Raw genomic sequence first — 9,568 nt, forward strand, 5'->3', positions numbered from 1 at the left:
ATAGGGGACTTTCGGGATAGCATTTGAAATGTAAATGAAGAAAATATCTAATAAACAATTGAAAAAAAAAGTTCAATTGCAGTTTCAGATTATTACCACTAGGTAGCAATATGGGTCCTGCTGTGGATTCCTAAAGAGTAACAGGTTTCTAATAGGCTGCAAATATTTAAAATGTCTATCGGCGATTTCTTTTCTCTGCCATTCTTTCTTTCATCGAGTGTTTCTTTTAACTTATGACTTTGCTGAGTTTAGCTAGAGTTGATTGAGCATGAGTATGGACCTGTGTAACAAAACGACTCAAAGACAGCTGCATCACCAAAGCCCACCCAAGCATGGGTGACAGCTCACAGAAGCTGGGGACCTGGAGCATACTGCCCAGCCTGTAGGCAGCTCAAGTTGAAGTGTCCTTTCCAGGTGCCTCATTGACATAAACCTTTTCCAGACAGCTTGACTCAAGAGTCTTCTTTGCCACTTTGCTTGCCTGAGAATCATCCTTGGAACTTAGCTTCAATTCTCTGGAAGGGACTCTCAGCTTGGATTGCTTGCTCTGGCAAAGGGGGGTCAGGGCAGGAGAGTGGGGGGGGGGTGGTCAGTGAATCTGGTCAATTCAGGGACTTCCAGAAGCTAGAATGAGTTGTTTCGTTCCCTGCTTAAAGAGCTTCCCTATAGAGTGGAATGTTTCCATTTCAAAAGAAGCTGTACACAACAGGGCTTATTTACTGGAGCAAGGTAAAATTACCTCCAATGAAGGGTGGGGGGGGTGAAAGTTGACTAGACAACACTGGTTTAAAGTAGCCATGTGGAGAAACAGTGTTTCAAAGGCAGTGAGAGCTGGGGATGTGGCTTCCTGGTTGAAAGCTTGTCTACATATGAGGTTCTGGGATCTGGGAAGCTGGCCTTGGAGCCTGGACACAATCTAGGTCCTAGATTCTAATTCTAAGTCAGAAAAAGAAAAAGTACAAAAAGAAAGAGGAAGAAAGGAGTTAGGGTGGCAGGTTCGCTTTGCTTCTGGCAGTGGTGATGGTGCAGTGGTAGGGTGGTGTGGCAGGTTCCCTTTGCTTCTGGCAGTGGTGATGGTGCAGTGGTAGGGTGGNGTGGCAGGTTCCCTTTGCTTCTGGCAGTGGTGATGGTGCAGTGGTAGGGTGGGGTGGTACTGGTGGTGGCAGCAGAGGTAGTGGTTTGGGTTAGGTTAGGTTTGGGGGTTTGTTTTGTTTTGTTTTTTCAGATTTTTACTGAAGGTGACTTTTTGGTCTTGTTTTGGGAGGTTTTTTTACTGTTATTTTGAGGGGTTGTTGTTATTGTTGGTGTTTGGGTGGGGTGTGTATCTTTGAGGCAGGCGCTATAAAACCCAGGCTGGCCAAGGATGACTGTTAGCATTCCATCTAAACTCCACCCACAACAGCAACAGCCAGATAGACCTGACCCACTATAAAAGGGGCTGCTTACCCCCTCCTCACTCTCTTGTTCTCTTAGTCTCTTGATTTTCTTGCTCCCACTCTGTCCCCTTGCCCCTTTTCTAACTCTATCCAATTCCCATCGCCCCACCCCCACATGCTCATGGCCAGCCTCTACTTCTCTACTCTCTCTCTCTCTCTCTCTCTCTCTCTCTCTCTCTCTGCCTCAACTACCCTCTTAACTCCCCTCCCCATGCTCTTAATAAACTATTTTATACTATACTGTTGTGTGGCTGGCCCTCTAAGGTACCCCCTCCCCCCATACCTCACCACACCTCCATAGAACATATCTCCCCTCTTTTTATCTTTTTATAAACACATCAATGACCTTGAGCTTGAGGCCCTCCTACCACCTCCACCTCCCAAATCCTGGGATTATAGTGGTCAGTCATCAGTTTTCAAGTACTCAGTACATGGTTGCAAACTACAATCACAATGCTTCAGAGTTTACTCATCGTGCCTAACATGTCACACTTTTGGACCAACATCTTCCCATGCTCAACAGCGAATAATGAGCAGATGAGACTCAAGCGAGGTTTGCAGGGCACATTGTTTGTCGGCTAGAATGGGATTACATTTCCAATTTATTACCCAGGCATGATATACATGGAAATATCTTCTTCTGAAAAATCTCTCTTGCCTTTAGATACTAAATTTTTGCTGGACCTTACAACTGTAAGACTCTGGGGAGCTTTTGCTTACTGGAGCCCCCCTGAGTGAAAGACACTGGGATCTGGGATCAATGCAAAAAGCAAGAGGAATTTATTGTTCCAGTGCACCAGAGTCATCCCAGACCCAAAGGAGAGGTGGTGACCACCAGCACCTCTGTTCAGGGAGTTTTTATATGGTTTCCAGGTGCAGAATAGAGCATCAGTAACTAGGCACAATATGACTGGTGGAGCAGTGCACCCTTTAAACTGATTGGTCTTTAGGGAATGAGGTGACAGGGACTTCCCTTGTCTGAAGGTGGGCAACAGTTCGTCCTGAGGAATGTGTCTCCACCCACAGGTCGGTTCCCACCCTGTGGTCTGAGAAATGTTAATTAGCCTCTCCCTTCTGGAGGGGCAAGTGTTTCATGACCTTCTCAAAGTTCCTAAGCTGACTTTATCATCCCCCCCTTTTCTTTGCGCATGCTTCAATCTTGAAGCTATTGTGGATAGTTATGCAGCTCATACCCCTGGTCCTCTGCACTTAGCTCTTGATATCTTTGTCTCAGGACCATCAACTGTACCATCACCTATGTGAGTTTTAATAAAAGCAACTAAGAGATTTAAAATGTAAAGGCCAAAGGTCAGAAGCAGGAACAAAATGATCAGGGGTCCTAACAATGCAGAAATCAAGGTAGTAAACCAGGGGGAGCTGTTAAACCAAGACTCGAACCAGCTCTGTCTCTGTTCTCTCTTCTGTCTGGCTAACTCCTCTCTCACCTTGGCCACTGACTCTTTAACAACCCCCAAAATGGTCTCCAGTATGTGCTTCCTGATGTTTCACACTCCCAGGGAGCACATAAGAAATGGTTGGCCCCCTAACACTGATGGGCCTGCTGTTGGTTTCTCTCATCTCGGGGCTACACATATATGGGGGGTTCTCACTGGAACTTCAATTTTGGGTGTCTGCACCCTAAGCCCCACCCTCCAAGGCCATTTCTGTGACACAGTTTAGATTTACAAGTCCCTCTTCCCTCACATTCAGGCAATCCCTCTCCCTGTGTCTCCAGGACAGTGACACCTCATAAATCAAGGTCCACCACTTAATTACAGGTTGAGGGTTACTGGTGATGTGAAGGTCACCCGATCTGAATTTAGCAACAGAGTCTGATAATGAGTCATGCAGGCGTTGGTCAGCCATTGATCCAGGGACTGGCAAACAACACTCTCCAAGGTATGTCACAGCCAGGTTCTGCCCCAGAGTCAATTTATCAGCATCTAAAACTGGTACCACTGCCACTATCCATAGGCAAGCAGGCCACCCAGCAGTGACAGGGTCTAATTTCTTTGACAGATAGGCAACTGGGTGCTTCCAGGGGCCCAGCCACTGAGGGAGCACCCCCTTGGCTATCCCCCTGTTCTCAGCAACATAAAGGTGGAACGGTCTACTGGCGTTAGGCAGTCCTAGAGCAAGGACCTTGAGCAGAGCCTGCTTAATCATGTCAAAAACCTGTTGCCTTTCTTCCTCCATTTTTAGTCAGGGGGGAGAGGAGGTGGGGCAGCCAATTCAACAAACCTTGAGATCCATAGCCAGCAGAACCCAGAAATTCCCGTGCCTGCTTGGGGCTTTTTCTCTGGCAGATTTGGGCCTTCTTGGCCAGGGCTATGTATCTCAATCCTCCTAGCTCCTCCAACAGGTATTTAATCCCCTCTAGACAATCCTCCTTAGTCTTGGGCCTCAGGTTTCTTCACAGGCAGGAGGGGAGTATTCCAAGCCAATTGGCACCTCCACAGGATTCATTGTTCTAGGATCCTGGTAATGTAGGGCCTGATCCTGTCTCAGGCCTCCCTCAACATCGGATATTGGTGCACAGACACCGGAGAGTCTTGGGCTCTGAGCTCCACATGAATGAGGGACTGGTTGGTGGCTCTCCCCATCCCTGCCATCTCAGTCTGGGCCTGGGAAAAGGCCTTGAGCCACCAGTCTAGGTCCTGGGATGCCCTGTTCAAGGTCTCAAATAACTTGTATTCATCCTCTAGCCTGAGAGTCAGGACTCTGTAGATTCCCTGTTTTCTTTCTTTCTTTCTTTCTTTCTTTCTTTCTTTCTTTCTTTCTTTCTTTCTTTCTTTCTTTCTTCCTTCCTTCCTTCCTTCCTTCCTTCCTCCTTCCTTCCTTTCTTTCTTTCTTTCTTTCTTTCTTTCTTTCTTTCTTTCTTTCTCTTTGCTCCTTTCCCTCCTCTGTCTCCTTATTACAGTAGACTTTCTCAGCAACCTGAACTAAATCCCTCAACAATTCACCCTGTCTTTCTAGCCTCTGACACTTTTTCCTGATATCTCTACTAGGCCTGGTCTATAAAACCCATTGTCATGGTAGTTTTATGTTCTTTGCTGCTGGGGTCATAGGGTGTGTATTGGGTGTATATTGGTGCTCTAGGAAGGCTATGGGCAGCTCACCTGGACTCTGCTTAACCTCACGTACCTTTGTCAAATTTGCGGGTCATCATGCAGCCCCCTTGAGACCTGCCAGTGGAGTCTGGTGATGGACCTTTAGGTGCCCCTTACCTTCTGCCATATTAAAGTACCAGTCAGATCTAGTCAGGGAAAGCCTGATGTCCATAACAGCCTGGCACCCCATGTCTGAGGGCATATTCTAGATAGATATAGATATAGATATAGACAGAGAGAGAGAGGGAGAGAGAGAGAGAGAGAGAGAGAGAGAGAGAGAGAGAGAGTTACCTTTAGCCATGTTGTGTGATGTATCAGAATGCCCTTCCTGTTGCATTTTTAAAAAATTTTATGTGTGTACATGCGTGCACACACACACACACTCACATGAGTGCAGGTGCTCAAAGAGTCCAGAAAACAGTGTCAGATGCCCAAGAACTGGAGTTAGAAGTGGTTGTAAGCCACCCAGGGTGAGTGTTGGAAATGAACTCAGATCTTGATAAGTGAGCTCTTGACCACTGAGCCATACCCCAGCTCCTTGTCCTTCCTTTTTAAAGACTGCGGGTGTGTCAGCTTTTTTTTGAAAGCCGTCTATCAGTTGTTGGACACTTCACTTGGTGTCCTAGATTGCTTCTCTGATGGTGTGATAAAACACTGACCAAGCAACTTGAGGAGAAAGGGAACACTTTTTGTTTCACACAACACAATCACAGTCCACCACTGAGGGAGTCAGGGTAGGAACTCAAGCAGAAATAGGAGCAGGAACCATGGAGGATAGCCAGTTACTGACTGGTTTCCTCTAGGTTACTTAGCTACCTTCCTTACACAGCCCAGGACATACATACATCATACATACATACATACATACATACATACATACATACATACATACAAGGGGAGAATAAATCCTGCTTTTAATTAAGCAATTGTGTAAATTAATGATATAACACAAAACCCAGGCATGAAGTGGAGATAACTCAGCTATTGAGGTGTATGCTCTGCAAGCATGAATTCAGTCCCCCAAACCCACAATAAGAAAAGAAAAAAAGGAGCTGGCAAGATGGCTCAGCAGTTAAGAGCACTGACTGCTCTTCCAAAGGTCCTGAGTTCAAATCCCAGCAACCACATGGTGGCTCACAATCACCCATAATGAGATCTGACACCCTCTTCTGGTGAGTCTGAAGACAACTACAGTGTACTTATGTATAATAATAAATAAATCTTTTAAAAAAAGACAGCTACAATGTACTTATTGCTACAATGTACTTATGTATAATAATAAATAAATCTTTTTTTAAAAAGATAGCTACAATGTACTTATTGCTACAATGTACTTATTTATAATAATAAATAAATCTTTGGGCCTGAGTGAGCAGGGCTGATTGAAGCGAGAGAGGTCCTTAATTCAATTCCCAACAACCACATGAAGGCTCACAACCATCTGTACAGCTACTCATATACATAAAATAAATAAATCATTAAAAAAGAAAAAGCTGGGGCTGGAGAGATGGCTCAGTGGTTAAGAGCACTGACTGCTCTTCCGAAGGTCCTGAGTTCAACCACATGGTGGCTCACAACCATCCATAATGAGATCTGACACCCTCTTCTGGTGCATCTGAAGACAGCTACAGTGTACTTACATATAAAAATAAATAAATAAAAGAAAGAAAGAAAGAAAAGAAAAAACTAAGCATGGCAGTACTTGCTTATAATTCCAGTGCTGGAGAGGAAGAGACAGGAGGGACTTGATGCTTCTGGGGAGCCAGTTTAGCCTACTTGGTAACTTCCAGGCCAGGGATAGACTGTTTCAAAACAAGAAAATAAGACAGACAACATCTGAAGAATGACACCAGGAACTGTTCTAGTCACATGCACATGTATGACCTGTACTCACATACATAAAAGCCAGGCCTGAAGAATGCACACCTATGATCCTAGCACTGAGGACTCCAAGGCAAGAGAATTGCAAGTTCAAGGTCAGCCTGGGCTAGAGAAAAATGGAGGGAGAGAGAGAGAAGGAAGGACTGATATGTTCGTGCTTAGATGCAGAGAAAGCTGAGGGCGGTGGAGTAGTAAGAAACAATGGTTTCCCCGGGCTGGCAAGATGGCTCAGCGGTTAAGAGCACTAACTGTTCTTCCAAAGGTCCTGAGTTCAAATCCCAGCAACCACATGGTGGCTTACAACCATCTGTAATGGGATCCAATACACTCTCCTGGTGTGTGTCTGAAGACAGCTACAGTGTACTCATATAAATAAAAATAAATTTAAGAAAAGAAAAGAAAAAGAAACAATGGTTTCCACTCTCTGACACCCATCTCCCCCTCATTCCCACAGGAGATAACACTCTGCAGGCAGTAGGTACTGCTGGCCTCTTAGGAACCTGACAGGATTGGCAGACTCCACCCTTCACACATCTTCTCTCCCATCACCCAGGCCACCTCACCATCTCCCAGAGCAGCTCTCTGCCTAGGCAGGAAGACTCTGCTTGGGGAGTTTAAAATATTCTTTGTAAAGTGCTTTGAAAGAGAAAGAAGGAAAGCCTAGGCCAGGCTGTAACTGAACCCTGTGAGCCCACTCACGATGTTCACACAAGGAGAAAGAGAGCCAAGACAGATGACCTCGTTGCCAGGGGCCCAAGATTAAATAAATCACCAAAGCCAAGATCCCAGTGCCTCACCTTCCTTGTTTGTAGGCTACACCACACAGAAGTGGAGTAGAAGAGCCTCTGGGTGTGGGGAGGCCCTGTTTACTCTGCAAGGTGAGGAATGTTTGCACAAGGAGGGGAGTTAGCAGCAACCATCTGGCCATTCTCTGCCTGAGCATGAAGAATTTGCAGGCAGACCAGGCACCTTCTGTCCTCCTAAGGCCCTGGAGAGACAGCATGCCCTCCAAGTGTTCCTCTCTTCCTTGACAGATTTAAAGAAAATATTATAACATAGCTGTTGCTAAAATTCCTTCCTTGAGTGGTGGTGGGATGGACAGCATCTACTGCTTCTTCTGAGGTCTCAATGACAAACTGAAGTTTCATTGTGTTGAAGCTCAACCCAGGGTGAACTTTGAGTTTATTTGGCTTACTTACAGATGGTGGGTGAAGGGCTAATGGCAGGGGAATGGCTGACCCCAAAGCAGCCAAAGTCTTTTCTCTAAATGAATAATGACTTTATCTTTGGTAGTATAGATGGAGCTCTGTTCCTCTAGACTGCACAGCTTATTATATACTCTAGCCTTCCCAGAGGCGTCCCATGCCCCACACAATCCAATCCATGTACAATTGAGGCAAATTTCCATACAAATGGCTGGAAGGGATGGCTAGATAGTCAAGTGAGGATTCAATCTCTCTCTCTCTCTCTCTCTCTCTCTCTCTCTCTCTCTCTCTCTCTCTCTCTGTCTCTGTCTCTCTCTGTCTCTCTCTCTGTCTGTCACACAGACACACACACACAAACACACACAAACACACACGCACACACACCCTTCTCTGACAGAACATCAACCACAGTGAGCAAGCTCACATATTATCCATATTATCTTTTGCAAGCAGACAAAGCTGGTGTTAGGGAGACCCAATAGTTGGGCTCCAAGAACAGTGTTATAGAACATGATACCACATGACTGAGGGGAGGGCTTTTTTTTTTCTTTTTAGTTCTTTGTGTATTCTAGAAGTTTTGATGAGTTTGTTATATTGAACATTTATACATTTCCTTGTACATTTTTTGTGTTGTTTTGCTTTTCGAGAAAGGGATTCTCTGTATAGCCCTGGCTGTCCTGGAACTCACTCTGTAGACCAGGCTGGACCTGAACTCAGAAATCCCCCTGCCTCTGCCTTCCGAGTGCTGGGATTAAAGGCATATGCCACCATGCACGGCTCCTTGAACATTTTTACTCTTACACACTTATTAATATTTCTTCTTAGTGTTGCTGAGCTGTGCTCTTCTCTCCTAGTGACTTATAGCTAGGTTTTTTTAATTTGGATTTTCTTGGCTTTGTGTGTGGATTTGCTTTTCTATGTTTCTGCTGTTGTCATTTCTTGTTGGCTTTTAGTTTTCTGTTTTGCTTATTTTTCACTATTTAAATTTTTATCTTAGCTTTCTTTCTTCCCTTTATTTCTTCCCCCCAACCACCTTAGGTAGTATTTATGATTGTTACCTCAAATGGGCTCTGGGATCGATGTATGTGCTGTATTTCATGGTAACTGGAAAGATCCCGTTTGATGCTTGGAGCATACAAAAGCTGCTAAGGCAAATTTTTGCAGGAAAGTATTCTGTTCCCTCTAGACTGTCAGCAGAGCTGCAAGACCTGATTAGACTTTTACTGACGACCAACCCCAAACGTAGGCCCACTGTTGCTGAGGTTATGGTGCATCCCTGGGTCACAGAAGGCTCAGGGGTGTTCCCAGATCCTTGTGAAGAACAGACCCCCCTCAACCCAGACCCTGCGATTGTCAAAGCAATGGGATATATTGGGTTCCAAGCACAAGACATTGAAGATTCATTACGTCAGAGAAAATTCAACCTAACCATGGCGTCTTATTGTCTACTGAAAAACAGAATCTTAAGGAATGTGACAGGTCAACCCGGGCTCAGCCCGTGAACCCATCCGTGACCCCATTCCCTTCCCTTGTTGATACTGCTACTTCCCATCTCGGACTTCGGAGGAGAGGGACTGAACCCACATGTCCCTGGTCATCCGCCAATAGGCAAGNGTCTGTCTGTGGCAAGAGTACTACTAGTAAGAAAAGAGACAGAAGAGTCACTTGGCACGGTGTTCTCGGCAGGCCACGCCACACAACACCCAGAGTGGACCACACACACACCCGAACTAGGAGTGTACCCTGCATTTACTTACTGTTTTGCACAATCCAGCCCAACAGCAGCGATGAGAGCACAGAAGGCCACACCAGAGCCTCAGCAGCGGAGAAGCCTGTCCGCAGCAGGGGCTGGCCCAGAGGCATCAAGGGGTGGACGAGGAAGATAGGAAGTGCGATGAGGAAGCTCTGTTGCTGTATCCCATCCAAAAAGACATCT

The 9,568-nt window shown here is 45.7% G+C and overlaps 1 pseudogene; it reads left to right on the forward strand.

Moving 5' to 3' along the window:
• The first annotated feature begins 8,711 nt into the window (after positions 1 to 8,711).
• On the forward strand, positions 8,712 to 9,562 carry LOC110294981 (annotated as a pseudogene).
• Positions 9,563 to 9,568: the final 6 nt, after the last annotated feature.

The sequence above is a fragment of the Mus caroli genome, chromosome 5 (assembly GCF_900094665.2).
Source record: "Mus caroli chromosome 5, CAROLI_EIJ_v1.1, whole genome shotgun sequence".
NCBI classification, from domain to species: domain Eukaryota; kingdom Metazoa; phylum Chordata; class Mammalia; order Rodentia; family Muridae; genus Mus; species Mus caroli.